This window comes from Aedes aegypti, chromosome 3 (assembly GCF_002204515.2).
Source record: "Aedes aegypti strain LVP_AGWG chromosome 3, AaegL5.0 Primary Assembly, whole genome shotgun sequence".
In the NCBI taxonomy this organism is placed as follows: Eukaryota; Metazoa; Arthropoda; class Insecta; order Diptera; family Culicidae; genus Aedes; species Aedes aegypti.
In genome coordinates, this window is record NC_035109.1 from 33190097 (window position 1) to 33207026 (window position 16930).

Consider the following 16930-nt stretch of genomic DNA (forward strand, 5'->3'; position numbering starts at 1 on the left):
ACGATGCATCCGTAATGTATTATTGTTGTTTCATTAAACCATACATTCTCATAGTGAAACCTCCAACGAGGAAAAAAAACTCACGTCGTGAAAAACGTGTAGGTTGACCCGGGACGCCAAAATAAACGCTTTTTCGTTGTCATTTCCTACACTGTTTTTTTTTTTTTTTCGTTGTGTTGTTGCGCGTTTACCGGCAGGAAGCCGACAGACGATGACTCTACATCAGACATAAATGGGTCACAAAAAAAAGAATATTCTGCTAAAACTCGTGCTAATGTGTCATTTACACCTGGTGTTCATAATGCGTTCATATTTACGACTAACTTGAGGTGTACGGATCGTGGTACAATTATCTTGAAATTGGAGCAACACTAATCTACATTTGTTCAGTACCATAGAACTGGGTACCGCCGTGCGGGGTGACATTGGGCCTAGGGGGTGACTTTGACCGCCCTTTTCGATGCATTTCATGGCTAGTACGAGTGTGAAAAAACTAATCCATGACCATCCAGTGGCTATTTATAACGTTTTCTTGAAACTTGCTACATTGTTTTCGTTATTTTGGTTTTAGTTTGCTGTAAAAATCTTGGCCCAAAGTCACCCTTATGGCCCAATGTCACCCCGCACGACGGTACCTTTGATAATGCGGGTTCCAAAATTTCCTAAATCAAATAACAATATTTCTGTTAATCACTTGAGCATAACGTTAGAAACGTAATAGTATGATATTCTATGTCAGATGTATTTTCATCTGAATCGAGAACATTTGAAGCATTATATGGACTACATCGAAGGTTCCTTGTATCGCATTTGCACTGGTTTTGTGTTCTATAACTCGATGGTCCCTTCAATATCGAGTTATGAAGAGTGAACTGAACAAAATTTAATGATGTCTAGGAGTCACTTTATTTATGCAATACAACAGTGACTCAGTTACTGAGCCAAAATCGCAGCATGCCAAGCATCTCCGCACGAGCTGAACTTCCATGAGGCAATAAATATGCCCACATGTTCGTCTCATTTCGAAGAAAAGAATGACCGCCGAAGTCAAGTGGGCGCTATGAGCACCGAGAACTGAACTAGGGTATCATCCGTTCTGGGCCGGCTGGGCTGATGAATGCTCCCTGCATGCGCTGCGCCGATCGCATTGTCCGACTGAATTGCCGATCTGTTGTGTAAACAATTAAGATTTGTTGCGGCTGTGAGACGGCTGCGCTGCCACCTCGAGCGCACATCAGCGCACAATGGGATCATTTCAGAAAAAAACGATGATCAAAATCTCTAAGGGATGGTACACAAATTATGTCACGCTTAATTTGAACTTTTTCGACCCCTTCCGCCCTTTGTAACACTTTTCGTATGAGTCCTCCGAAAACTTGAAAGGCTTGTCACGCTAGGCTCGACCACCTCTTATCTTCTTGAAGCGCGCCATTCCATAGCCAGAATTATTTCCAAAGATATGCAGAACATGGAAGGCAATATGTTTATATGTATGAAAAAACATAAATTTGATTGAAAAATTGGGGTGGGTAATGTCTATTACATTACCGCGGGGTTGACGTAGAACTACGATGATTAATAATTTGATTTGTCAAGTGTATGAATTTGTAAGTGTACTAGTTTTGTGTTGTTATTGATCGGATGAAGTTTTCAGAAGTATACTCTTTTTGGACTCATTTTGGTAGTCCTGAAAAGAACCATTTGTCGTTCTGTGGTTCCGAGAACCATTGTTTGGTGTTCCAGGAATAATGCCAGATGATTGAATTTGTTTTTTGGTCGTTGCTTCCTTGTGTTGCTTGGTTGGGTGATCGGTTTCTGGCTCCAGCTGTAGTTCGCCAAACTCCTCCAGTAGATTAGATGTTTGATAGCTCGGGTGCTTCGATCGTTAGAATCGATAGAATCGGTCCAGTGCTTTGGTCTGTAGCAATATCCATTGAGCATTTAGGCTCTGTACATTGATACTCATCAATATGCAGGCTTGGCCGCTATGATCCAGTATTTCACGCAGTTCGTCTCAAAGCGTCACTAATCGATGATTGCCTAAGCGCTGCAGCTCATTCCTCAAGTCAACCCTCTTGAGAGAATTGCTGCCTTTGGCGTGATGGAACTTAAAAAGTAAGAGGTTGTTTCCGAGATACGACCGCCAAAGTGACGTTGGATAACATTAGTATCTTCTATTTCCTGGCTTGAGACCGTCACGAACTTATGAAAGATTTCTGAGAGAACAGCACCAATTTTCGACCCAACACTAACTTTCGACCGATTTTCGATACGGTTTTGGCCTACTTTGTATGAAAATCCGAAAATTGGCACAGAATTCTTGTAGGTCGAAAATAAGTGCTCTTCTAATCAATTTTCACACTATTTGTTGCATGCCATTGTTGACCTATTATGAACATTTTGTGTTATTATTTGGTTGGTTCGATTAACTCTTCAACCGGTCGATGGAAGAAGAAGCATGAGCGATAACTTTTGCTCAACAAACAAATATTCCGCTTGAAGGTCCACGCATGACCCACTAAGATTGATTGCTTAAGTGGGTTCCGAAGCCTTTCGATACTCGTCGTATCCGTGGCGAACGTGCTGAAATTGCATTGAAGCACAATTTCAAACAACTGCCCTTTTCAGGGCCACAATTGATTCAATAATTTATTTAGTTATCAATTATAGTTTCGGATGATTAGTTTTCAACGGAGATAAATGGCAAACAAAGTTTAACATAGGTTCCCGTCGTTCGGGTCGGGCGGCGGTAGCAGTCTTTTCTGTGTGCGTATTTCCATTCGTTCGACAATGTCTTACCAAATCGAAACGTCAACAAAGCTGTTGCTTATTAGTTTTAGCTCTGTGTTCGACGAGTTGATACTGATCGCTCTAGTATCATTTAGGTAGCGACGGCGACAACGGCATTATGCGATCATCTCTAAATGCGAAACAAACCGGGAGGAATTCTTCATTCAAGTGCCGTTCGCAATTTATCCGACCCATGCACACACTGTCGAGGATTGCCCCGCGCGCGCACATGACTGACCAAAATCTGAATCAATCACATTCAATCATCAGTAATGTCGCTCTTCAAGGTGGAAAATTCTCACAACTCTTTTAAAATGAAATTGTCGTCCTGAAAAGGACGGTTGGTGGTAGTCACCGTCGATCAAACTGGGTTTTCATTCCATTGTTAGACAGAAACACACCAAAAGATCACCGAAAACGATTAAATTAAAATGCGGTCGGTAATTTTGTGCTCTCTTGTCCATCCATGTATTCGATGGTTTGCTCACTCCTCCGACGGTAATTATCAAGGTTTCTGGACGCATTCTCCACGAATTCGATGGGCTAGCTGGATGCCAAGGGCCATGATGAGCAATTACACGGAACCCGCAGCTTTTAGCTTGGGAATAAACAGCAGCAGCAGCGACGAACGTGTAAATTTTATTCCGATATGAGTCCTTCTCCGGTTGCTGGTCAACGATTGACTGATGCGCGCGTGAAGTCGAGTTTGGTTGGCTTCAACTGAACACGAGATAATAAAGAGAAGTAAGAAGAAGACCGAAAGGGGCGTTTCCCTTTGAATGACGAAAGTGGCTAAGATATCGCGCAATGATGTCTGTGTCAGGAATACACAAGAAAAATGTGCTTTTCTATAAAAAATAAGACATGCTTCGATATTTCCCAATTTTTCAATAGTTTAGTCATGATAATCAATAGTTTTCATTGTTGGAGTAGATTCGAAAGATTTCCAACCGATTGGTGCAAGAATCTTGAAAATCTATCCGGGCGTTAGTAAGTTATTAAAAGTCAAAATCTAACAACTTTTCGTGACGCGAGCGATTTTTTGTTTTTCGAAATTGTACCCCAGTATGTTGCCGTAAGATGTTATCCAACGTCAACAAATTGGAAGAGTTTGTCAAAAATAGCCCTTGCAGTGAAGTAACCCGCGACAAACCAACATATACCAATTGCTGATCCTGGCTTTTGTCATAGTCGTACACGACCTCGGGGAAAGTTCCACCTTGCGACTTATGAACAGTAAAAGCACAGGCGCTAACCATCGGGAACTGAATGCGTTTGCATTTGATTATGCCGCACAGTTTGAAAGTAAAATAAAAATTCTCTATACAGGAGTGAAATTGGAGTTTCAAAACCAAGAGCCTTACGTTGGCATGAAATATTTTGAACTCTTATAACTGTTTTCTGGTTTAACGAAATTCCTTGAATGGCACCTCAATTGAAAGACAAGACATCAAAGGGTCATGTCGTTTACTTACTGAATCCCACATAACTGTCTAAATAGTTTAATAACTGTTTTAGAAGAGAACGTTGATTTCAAGCAAATCTATAAATAGGGGTGGCTAGAGAAAATTTGACGTCATTTGCTTTCCATTCTCCGCTTGGATCGCATCTCAGCAGGCAACAGATCGTCTTGCTCTGACCGGGCGTGCTTCTCAGGCACAGACTTCGATAGCGAAGGACTTCCCCGTTTGTCTTGCTTCGCTCAAATCAAACTGTCGAGCGAGCGAGAAAAGATGCCGTCCGAAGCCAAAGTCATCACCGCTGCCGCCGCCAAGAAGAAGAAGAAGAAGAAGAAGAAGAAGAGGAAGCAGTCCACAGGAAAATTTGCGGTCGAACTGTGAACACGGTCGGGCAAGTCATTCTGGCTTTGTGCTTCACCGCTTGTTTGCGTTCACCCAGCCATCGTCATCACCGCCATCATCAGATTTCAACTTAAGCCCGGTGATCCACTACCTGTTATTGTTGTGCGTCATCCACGCCACGAATCTTTCGGTTCGTCGTATAAGCAAATAACTTGCTCAAATTTATACATTTGAGTTGAGGATTCCCCGTTTGACCATGGCAATCAACTGATAACATCCCGCAGTGTTATTTATCTGTAAGAGCATCAAAGCTAACAAAGCCATCGGCCCTTTTCAGGGTCATCAAATTAGTAGAAAAGAGTTAAAAGAGAAATATTTCCGACTTTATATATGACTTCTTATATTCCTAAATCAATTTCACAGCTTCATACAAAATTTCATTTGTCATGAATAATTTATGACTCAACACTTTGAGACTGTAATCGCGGACGCTGCTGCAGTGCCATAGGGGTGAGTGCTCATCATTCCACAACAATTGTAAAATAGAGTGGCATTTCCAACAGCGTCTTTGATGTTCCATATTTTGTGGGAACACTTTGATTAGCAAAATTATCACATGTAACAAAATTGCGACATATTTAGAATGCTTTTGAAAAGACATTCTCATTGAACAATTGTAATAATTTTGGCACCCATGGATCAGAAATTTACCGTCATAATAAAGAAAACTATTGATTATCAATATCTCGTATTGAATATTTAGTTAATGTCAACCCTTCCAGCAGTTCATGTTCGACCAATTTCTCACGCATTAGCATTCTCCGCAATTTTCAAGTAATTCTAAGCCCAACACATTATTGGCACATACCCATTTCCCAGATTGGTCGATCAGAAAGCGAAGAGCACAAAAGGGAGGAGCATCATCTGCTATTCTGAGGTTATAAAACATGCTTCCTTCGTCGGATTCAGTTTCATTCTAATTCCGCTTTCGAGCTGGTAAGAACTCCTCCGAACTTGCTCAGCGAGAAATACCTCGCTGCTAGAAATCTGCTGAGCTGTCATTCTTCAAGCTGCCAATCCAGCATCTGGTCTGTGAAATCGCTCAAGATTTCTAGGTTGACCGATCCGCGCTTCTAGATTTCGCCTCGTGGTAAACTCGTGGTCACAGCATCCAAGCTCAATCGGCCCTTTTCTGGGCCAACATACGTTCATAAAAGGGTTTATTGGATGATATTTACTGATTTATCTATAATGATCTTAATATCGCGGTATACTATAATTTGGTTCACATAATTTACCCCACATAATTATATGAATTTGAGAATTTACCACTGCAGCGCCGTCGGACCGTAATAACATCATGCTACTCAGCATTGTATGGTATTGCTGTGTGTATTTGAAATGCAAATACCAAATGCGGGAACACCAAATGCGGTAAGATTTTCAACAAGGAAGGCGAAGTCAAAATTTGATTTTCTTTGCTAGGTTGGCGGTGATATGCATCATGGTTGCTAAGAATCCTTTGGTTACTTGGTGTTACCGCATTTGAAGTTCAGTTAGACTGGATTTGCACGTCAAACGCAAACAGCAATATTTCTAACAGCATCGTTGATTTATCATATAATGGGGGAACACTTCCTAAATTCTCGAGTGTTAAATTGGAAAATGTATTAAAATTGCGACAGATTTTAAATACTGTTCAATAAACTGTTTCCTGACCAATTGTAATAAGCAACTATTGATCTGAAATTTTTCTACATGTTAGTCTATTGCGTTAATATGAGAAATAGGCTATATGAAATTGATGTCTTGGCAAGGGATGTACAAGATGAGCATTATGTATTAATTTTCCAATTTCCGTACTCGAGAATTTTGGAAGCGGGGGCCGTGATGCTCGGGATGGATTGTCCTCCATGACTGGTCCTGGCTGGAAATATTCGTGGGGAGAAACTCGACCCTTTGCTGCTGGAATTTCATTAACAACTCTTTGGTAAAGCAGAAATTTCTGATAAAAGTGAACTTTTTCAAAACAACTCTTATTGATTGAAATATTTATCAACAACTCTTTGTTAAGTAAAATCATCCTTAATAACTCTTTGCTCCATCGCCAAACCAAACCATTTCATTGAATTCATCAAGTACAAGAATATGAATGGTAAGGAGAGGCAGATGGTGTATATTTTGCTGGCGTTACTTTCCAACAGGTCGCCGGTTGGCGCTGACTACTAATCCGTCCACTGAATGATTTTCAGTTGTTGCTTTCGCTCTCTGGTTCCGTTCGCTACTCGCACACTGCTGTGGCTTTCACGCGCTCTTCTTTGCTGCTCCGCTGCTTGATCCGTTCGTTATGCCGTTCGATTTGTGAATGAGCTGGGAACAGAACAACCAGTGGTTTTATTTGCTCGAGCTCCGTTCACCGATGGCGAGTGGTGGGGCTCTCGCTTGGTTGTTTCGTCACTTCGTTCGCTACTCGCACGCGATTGGTTATTGCTTTCGCGCTATTTTCGTTGATGGTGTGATTCTTCGCTGAGAAATAAAAACTGCAACTCTTTTGATTTTTCATGCAAAATGACCAACTTTGATAAACTATATCTCAGTTATTTATGGACTGATTTGAATGAAATTTTAACAGAATATCAGACATAACTTAAATTTTACCATATGTTTTTGAGTGATTTTTCCAATCACACGTTGAAAAGCAATAACGGTTTGACTAAAAAGAATTTTTTGACGATTTTTTATGATTGACATAACTAAACATATTGAAGGAATAGCTTCATGGAATCTTCAGAAAAGTTGTAGATTTTGACGAGATGAATAAGTTTGTTGTAGACAGTTTTTGTGTAAGGCTATCAGATTTTAAGATAAAAAGTTTTGAATTTTTCGTCGAAAATTACAGTTTAGTCAAACCGTTATTACTTATAAACTTGTGATTGGAAAAATTTTCAAAAATATATGTTAAAATTCAAGTTACATCTGATGTTCTGTGAATGTTTCATTCGAAAATATTTCCATAAATTACTGAGATCTAACTTTCCAAAGTTGGTCATTTTGTATGGAAAATCGAAAAAGTTGCAAATGCATGCGAATAAGTTGGGGCCTTCCTTAGCCGAGTGGTTAAAGTCCGCGGCTACAAAGCAAAGCCATGCTGAAGGTGTCTGGGTTCGATTCCGGGTCGGTCCAGGATCTTTTCGTAATGGAAATTTTCTTGACTTCCCTGGGCATAGAGTATAATCGTACCTGCCACACGATATACGAATGCAAAAATGGAAAATTTGGCAAAGAAAGCTCTCAGTTAATAACTGTGGAAGTGTCATAAGAACACTTAGCTGAGAAGCAGGCTCTGTCCCAGTGAGGACGTTAATGCCAAGAAGAAGAAAAATAAGAAGATGTGAATAGGTTCTCTGTTTATTCGACAAACAAGCTTAATATTTCATGGGTACACAACAGCAACAGAGTAGCGTACACAGGGATTTAGTTGAAATCTGGAAACGTAGCTCAATCTTGAAATCTTGAGCGATTTCACAAACCAGATTCTGGATTAACAGCTCAGCAGGCTTCTAGCAGCGAGGTACTTCTCGCTAAGCAAGTTCGGAGGAGCTCTCACCAGCTCGAAAATGGAAATGGAATGAAACTGAATCCAACGAAGGCAGCATGTTTTATAACCTTGGAATAGCAGATGATGCTCCTCCCTTTTGTGCTCTTCGCTTTCTGATCGACCAATCTGGGAAATGGGTATGTGCCAATAATGTGTTTTGCTTGGAATTATTTGAAAATTGCGGAGAATACTGATACGTGAGAAATTGGTCGAACATGAATTGTTGGAATGATTGGCATTCCCTAAATATTCAATACGAGCTATTGATAATTAATAGTTTTCTTTATTATGACGGTAAATTTCTGATCCATGGGTGCCAAAATTATTACAATTGTTCAATGAGAATGTCTTTTCAAAAGCATTCTAAATATGTCGCAATTTTGTCACATGGGATAATTTTCCTAATCAAAGTGTTCCCACAAAATATGGAACATAAAAGGCGCTGTTGGAAAAGCCACTCTATTTTGCAATCGTTGTGAAATGTTGAGCACTCACCCCGACGGCACTGCAGCAGCGTCCGCGAGTACAATCTCAAATGGTTGAGTCATAAATTATTCGTGACAAATGAAATTTTGTATGAAGCTGTGAAATTGATTTAGGAATATTAGAAGTTATAAATAAAATCGGAAATATTTCTCTTTTAACTCTTTTCCACAAATTTGATGGCTCTGAAAAGAACCGATGGCTTTGTTAGCTTCGATGTTGTTACGGATAACTAACACTGCTCGGACCAGCAAAACTCAGGGGGCTTCTGGTATTTGCTCCTAACGGGATTGCTTCTTGACCACCAATGATGATTTCATCACGAGTCGAAATTTTGAAGCGCGGGTCAACAGCTTCTCGGCCGATGAAATTTGCGGCGGCATGACGATGGCTGGGTGAACGCAAACAAGCAGTGAACCACAAAGCGAGAATGACTCGCCCGACCGTGTTCACAGTTCGACCGCAATTTCTCCTGTGGACTGCTTCCTCTTCTTCTTCTAGGCGGCGGCAGCGGTGATGGCTTTAGCTTCGGACGGCATCTTCTCTCGCTCGCTCGACAGTTTGATTTGAGCAAAGCAAGACAAACGGGGGCGTCCTTCGCTATCGATGTCTGTGCCTGAAAAGCACGTCCGGTCAGAGCAAGCCGATCTGTCGCCTGCTGAGATGCGAGCCAATCGGAGAGTGAAAAGCAAATGACGTCAAATTTTCTCTAACCACCCCTATTTATAGATTTGCTTGAAATCAACGTTCTCTTTTAAAACAGTTATTAAACTATTTAGACAGGTATGTGGGATTCAGTAAGTAAACGACATGAAGCTTTGATGTCTTGGCTTTCGATTGAGGTGCTAATCAAGAAATTCCGTTAAGCCAGTGCAAAGTTATAAACGTTTAAAATATTTCATGCCAACGTAACGCTCCTGGTTTTGAAATTCCAATTTCACTCCTGTATAGAGAAGAAAGACGTACTTCTACGTCAAAACTTACCTGAAAAGATACATAAAGTTGATATGACATTTTTATGTGCGGGTTTAATTGTTTCACACGAATTCAATATACAAAATATAACACCTGTTTAACCCATATCCGCCCAGCGTCCTAAAAATAGGTCAGAAGCCCCGAACGCCCAGCGTCCTATAAATAGGACAGTACTTGTAGTGCAACTATCTTGAAAATAAAGAGGTTTGCGAGAAAACTGTCTTCAGCAAAGTTGATCACATGACTGCTGGCTCCCACTTGGTAACTATTTTAATTCAGAAATAATGCACTAGGTGGCGCACAGACGCCAACAAATGTTGCATATATAACCAACATATGAAACAACTTTCCGACGTAAAAATATTAGCTTCGTTTATATCTCAGTCCAACGATGAGATACAAAATTGGTGTCTTCGACAAAGTTGAACAACTAAATAATACCTATTTGCATAGAACCTTATAAATTCGGAAAACACTCCCAAGATGGCGCTAGTGAGCCAAAACTTTATTTGCTTATATCTTAGTCCAATTATGAGATACAAAAATGATGTCTTCGACAAAGTTGAAAAACTCAATAATATCTATTCGTATAGAATCTTATAAATTTGGAAAACGCTCCCAAGATAGCGCTAGTGAGCCAAAACTTTATTTGCTTATGTCTTAGTCCAGCGATGAGATACAAAATTGGTTTCTTCGACAAAGTTGAACAACTAAATAATACCTATTTGCATAAAACCTGATAAATTCGAAAAACACTCCCAAGGTGGCGCTAGTGGTCAATTTTTTTTTTATATTTCAGTCCAGCGATGAGATTCGAAATTGGTGTCTTCGACAAAAGTGTTCAAATAAATGGGATCTATTCATTCATAAATATAGTAGTTTGATAAACTCTCCCAAGGTGGCGCTAGTAGACAAACATTTTGTTTGCTTTGATTAGAATTAGAAAATTGATTACGCCTTCACCATTGTTTGGTCGTATTTTTGTATGGTTGTTAGCTTTTTAGAACCAGCGACACGTTGAGGTAGCAGTACAGAGCCTCCCTTGCTGAACTCACTCGGTCCAAGAATTGTGACATTCGAGCGGGCACGCTTCCGTATGCTCCCCAGGTATTCTGGCCCGTTCTAGTGTCAAAAATCTTGGACCGCGTGGATTCGGTTCTACCGGTGGATAAGACCATATGCATAAGTGATGCAGTAACTTCAACGTTATAGACGAATAATGTTGGCTTCACGTCTGTAAAGAATGTAATAGTTGGAGTGCAATATTTGACTGTCAATGGACTGAAGGACTAACTTTTGATTAGCACTAACGAAATTCTTATAAGGCCAAATATGTATTTTGATTGACATTGTCTACTAATAACTTGACCCAGCAAAAATATTTTGATAGTTATGTTTTCATTATCAGCTGGCAAGTTTTATAGAATCTTTTTGAAGACTATTCTGAAACATCTGTAGGTTTTTTTCTAAATCAAAATATTTGACGTAAGATTTTATTTTGTTTTTGGTATAAAGAGTGTAAGTGTGCATAATTGTACATGTACATGTATAGAAATGTATGTATGTCTGTACAGGGATAGGGTGCGACTCAAAACTCTTTCGGTGCAGCACGCGCTGCCGGGAGACTGCACGTTCAATTTGAAAGAGACGTGCTAGTGCAATATGAATTGCGTTTCACCCATTCTTTTTTGTGTGCTAAAACTCCCATGTGCCGTTGCTGAGAATCTCTCTGAGCATTAGGCAAGGCTCTCTCAAATAACATCACTTTGCTTTGATGACGGAGTACGGATGGACGCCACTCTCAAACGAACCACACAAACGTTTATTTATTTCATAAATTATACATGATTTCGCCTCCTACACAGGGTAGATGTACCAATTGTGGAGGTACTAAGCACGATTGATCTTCATTAAACCAGGTCCGTCCCACTCGAGCTCAGATTGGGTACCACTTCTAGTACTGCATTTGGTCCCTCGGTAGTGCAAATGGTACCTAAGTTTGACAGATCGCAGTACACTTTGAACGGCATTCTAGATTACCTTATGAGCCATAAAATTTTGGGCAACTGCAAGGGACATGGGAGTCTTTAATTTGTCTTTGATTGAAACCTTTAAATTCAAAAAGCGCAATTAATGAACATATTAATGTTGTAACGGGAAGAATCGACCATTGACTTAATGAGAAAAATGATTTCATCGCAGTAGCCAACGGCATGTCAGTGAAAAATTGTACCTACACTGTTCCTTTAGTTGCGGTATATTTTTAATTTGCGTTCCTATAGTTACGGTATCCGTTGTTTTCTTATGGGATCTTCCACTATAGGAACACTTTACCGCAACTATTGGTACAAGTAAGAAAAGTTTCAGAAATTTTAGTGATATTTCATCAACTTTCAAGTAATTTGCACGCTGTTTTCAACTATTTCGTGTATCAACAAACTAATACGTTGATTGGCAGTGTCAATTCTGTGGTTAATGCACACACTTAGATTTTTTTTCACGAGCTCGGCTGCGCAAATCTCGGTTTCCCGATTTTAACCGAGACTCAGCTAACAAACTGTCCGGTTGCTTAGCAACGAAGCACGATTTACTGATACTCGGCTTTTATTTGCTGAGATCCCAGGAAATTTGTTTGCCGACTACTCGGCTGTGCGGATCTCGGTTAAAATTAGCCGAGATTCGGCATTCTAAATTAAGTGTGCAATAAAATCAGTGAAAATGGCGTTACCACAACTATAGGAACACCCACAACTAATGGATTACTTATCCTACTTCGATAATTTTGACGACTTCGGTATACTTTTCGTGCTGACCAGGAGTTTTGACAATTTCCTGAACAAACGATTGCTTTGATTAGATTCAATATATCTGACAAACTTTTCGCGTGATCGTTGTGTTTATTGTCGTTTTTGTTTTTAGGAACTGGATCGGTGATCAACACATAAACAAACCAACTTCAAGCAAATTGTAGTTCGGTCGAACCTGAATCTGAAACTGTGATTCAGAATGGGTCGCGCCCGTTTCAACCTAGATTCAAAAACTAATTCGACATATGTTATTGCTGTGTGCGTTTGAAACGCAAATATCAAATGTGGGAAGACCAAAGGCGGTAAGATTTTTTTACAAGGAAAGTGAAATCGAGAATTGCTTTTCCACGGAAGTGTCAAGAGTTTTGTCGGTTTTTTGACACCCCCTCTCCCGAGGGAAGATTTGTTGTATGAAATTAAAAATAATCTGTCTGGCACGTAACAAACAATTTCCTGCCCCTCCACATGACTCACCCTACATATAACTCCTTACTTAATAAATGAACGGCCTCTAATTACAAAATAATTTCCGAACATTGTAAGAAAAGTCCTACGTCCTAGTTTCAAATTCACGTGCTTTCTGCGTATTCACAAATTTCATAACGTTGAAGAGGGGGGGGGGGTTCTTAAGATGTTACAGCTCATACAAAATTTGAAAAATATTCATACAATATGTGTTACGTGGGGGTGGGTGGGTGTCAAAAATGGCCATTTTCGGCGTTATGAAATTTGTGAATAAACCCTAAAATGATTTTGAAGTGTACAGCAAGCAAAACATGATTCGACACCGCCGTCAGTCACATTCGTTCTCGATTATGTTTCCAATGAAAAGTACCAAACGAAGCACATTGTGCTTTACTCCAAGAGTTTCAAAGAGTAGAGCTGGAGCTATCTTTTGTCTCTCACACAGTTGCGGTAATAGAGCGCTACATATGACGAGCCTAACCTCACTTATTTGACAGCTGCTGGTCCTGTTGTTTACGTTTCGGACTTAGTCGTTTTATCCATCATTTTTTCATCTTCGCATTTCTATCACCAGCATGCTGATGGTGACGATTTTTCACGGTAGGAAAATAGAATAATACGATCCGTGGGTGTCTGCAGTGGATTTGACCTCTCCTCGCTGCAAACTTTCACGAAATTAAGAATGATTCGAAAAAAGTACTAAGTCCAAACTGTAAACAACAGGACCAGTACCTGTCAAAATTGATGCGTGACGTCACAGTGCGGTGGAGTATACTCGCACCTTCTTTTGTGTCACTCAACAAAAACAAGAGACGCACGCAAAAGTCGGGTGCAGCACATGCATATTTTGCACCGCTCCGAGTTTTCTGTCATTCTCTGTGTCTGTATCTTACTTACGTGGTAGAGAAGAAAATTGAGTTGAAGTCATTAAATGATATAGTTCTGGCATGCATCTTTCGCCTCTGAAATTTTTATTCTTTATGTTGCAATTTCTTTATGAGGGTACGTCCATAAATTACGTCACGCAAAGTTTTTCCATATTCATCCTCCTCAATTTTCCTCTATATCACACTTTTTGTATGGATTTTAATTTTTATATGGGTAGTCACGTTTTCTTGTAATCCCATCCTTTCTCTTCTGTACGGGACGTAATTTATGAATTACCCCTCACCTGCAGTTTTTTTCAACTTGTTTAAATTGTAATGGGTCGGAGAGCATGAAAATATGTTTGATTAATCTCGAAAATAAACTTATAGAACAACTAGATATGGACGACACACTTTCAAGAATTTTTTTGGATCCCCACCATAGACTTGAAATTTTTTGGTGAAATAAAGTTTAATATATGGGAATACGACTATGAATAACAAAAACGGAGCTGAATTCTAATTGTGAGATACCTTGGGCGTTAACGGATTAATCACATGGTTACAAGAATATGTTAACTGTACTACACTGAATGAAAGCTCCTGCCTTATATTTAATGATTTGTAATACACATGGCTGTAAACATTCATATTCCTTATTTTGAATGACTATTAAGGAATATAAAGCATCCACCGGCTACTGAACAAAAATCATCCATTTCTAAAAAGACTTTTAATATATTTCCGTATGACAACAACTAAACAGTTGAATTCAGACATCACAAAAGAGTAACATGCAATAATTAAAAGATTTTATTTTCTACCATGCCCCTAATAAAGCATCTGTTGTTACAAAACACATGGAATTGCCCATCTTATCCCTCATACAAACCCACTCAAATAAATAAATATAGTAATATATATCCGCCATGGCAGGACGGCTGGACAATCATTTGCTTTTTATTTCTTTAAACCAAGAAAAACACAACGTACTTAAGGGTCCACCCGTGCGCGATCAGCATCATTCAATTATCGTCTAATGTATCATGCGGATAACTAACGATCCCAAACGTCAAATTATTCCTGTAATGTTTACCGAAAATATGGTGGTAGCAGCGTGGTATTTCAAGTTTTGCCTCATGGATTTCACTGGTAATTGCATTTTGTTAAAAATATAACCAGACTCATTTTTATAGAAATTATTTTTATTACTTTTCAGCTAGCTTTAAACTGTACCAGAACCACAAATCGTGCAGTTCGAATTCTGGAATAACATCAGCAGCCGCTTCATTCAGGTGTCAATGTCAGCGGATCATACGACCAACCATCAATAATTCCTGGATTAATACAAATATGTGATGATAAAAATTAACAGTAACATATAATGTGTACAGTCGACTCTCCACATCTCGATGTTCTATATCTCGATATCTCTCCCTATGTCGATGATTTCTTCGGTCCCTTCATTCTGCGTACATTTTCACTCTCCGTATCTCGATATCTTCTATATCTCGATATCGCCCTATCTCGATGTGTACTTGGATGATTTCCGTTCCAGTTTTTCTCTCCGTATGTCGATATTCCTATTATCAAAGGTTACTAGACCCGATTTCACTGATTCAAAACAGTTCGAGAGCACGAAGTGACGTCTGCTTGTTTATTATTTTCCTGGTAACGGAGTGATTTTCAATCTAGTATTGATTGAAATTGCGTTCTTTGTCTCGATCTCTCCCTATCTCGATGGTCCCTTCAATATCGAGATGTGGAGAGGCGACTGTATAACCATATCAACGTTTGGTTATTGTTTGAAGTCGATTTGTATATTTGTTGTTCTAACCAAGCTTGTCATGGGGGTTGTTTACATTGACGTATGAAAATCATTCAAACTCAAGCATCTTTTGAAAGGATGAAAATACTTTCTAGATAGGATGATTTCCATATAGTGCGATTTGTTAACAGATGATTCACCGAAGATGAAAATCATCTTAAATGTCTCTGAAAGTAGTGAACCTTTATGTGAGAGATAAGCGGAAGTAAAAACGGAATGATTTGGCAACAGACCAGCAGTGCTGTGTGTGCTGGGCGTCGAGAATAATATTATAACACGGACATGACTTCCTCATTGCTAAAAATTGTATTTGAAAACAACTAGGGGAAGTGGTGGTAAAATGAACACCGTGCTATTTACCAAGAAAAAACAAATTTCAATTAATTTGTATCACGCACGGACGATTTAGAGCATAAATCTGAGTGTTCGGATTGACACGGAAGTCAATTGAAGTTAAAATATCAACGAAAACCAAGATTTTAGAAAACCACGTTTGAAAGTTGGAGCTGACGTAACTTTTGACTCGGAGGTCTAGAGGTTTTTCAGTGATGGGAATATCGTTGTGATGTGATGTCAAATCTGAAACTTTTACATTTCTTTTTGAATGGGTTACAATCATTTTTTATTTTCGGGAATGCAGCGAAAATTGTAAAAAATATTAGTTTTGCTCACGTTGTTTGCATGATGTTCAATTTACCACCAACAACTGTTCACTTTACCCACATAGTGCAGGTAAAATGAACATTTTAATTGTTTTTTGCTAGCGATAAAAATATGTGAATATTTAGTTTTTTTTTTTGTTCTGAATTCGTGTTTCTGCTTTAGCTAACATCCCTGTTTTTGATCTTGTGCTATAAAACTATACAATTTTTTCGTTTTTATATTAGAAACAAGATGATATCCTTAAGGTGTTCATTTTACCACCCCTTCCCCTAAATATCGCATTGACAAAAAATAAAAAAAGGAAAATTATTCATATTTATTGTTCTATGCAAAACAACTCTCACCAAAATAATTTCAAGCGGATTACATTACTTCTCAAGAAAATTTCAAAACAAACATATCGCATGTTCGTTTGGCTCACGCTTCGACAGCTCTCGCTGCTCGATTGGCTCACACTTTGACAGAAATGTCAGCTTCCGCAAATCTCTCTTATGGACTTATCCACACCCAAGTAACCACTAAGCCGTATAAAACGGCACCAAGTTGGTTCTATAGTCGATTTAAAGGCTTGGCTATCAGGGCTTATTGGAACTATATCGCAATTAAGGGCTGCTATAGAGCCACTTTTGACGAATTATTTGGCTGATGAACGG

The 16930-nt window shown here is 39.2% G+C and overlaps 1 long non-coding RNA gene across 1 annotated transcript; it reads left to right on the forward strand.

The window, feature by feature from the left end:
* The first annotated feature begins 14774 nt into the window (after positions 1-14774).
* Positions 14775-15191, forward strand: LOC110677953. The gene is made up of 2 exons (XR_002501343.1): positions 14775-14938; positions 15006-15191. It is a non-coding gene; the product is annotated as an uncharacterized LOC110677953 (long non-coding RNA).
* Positions 15192-16930: the final 1739 nt, after the last annotated feature.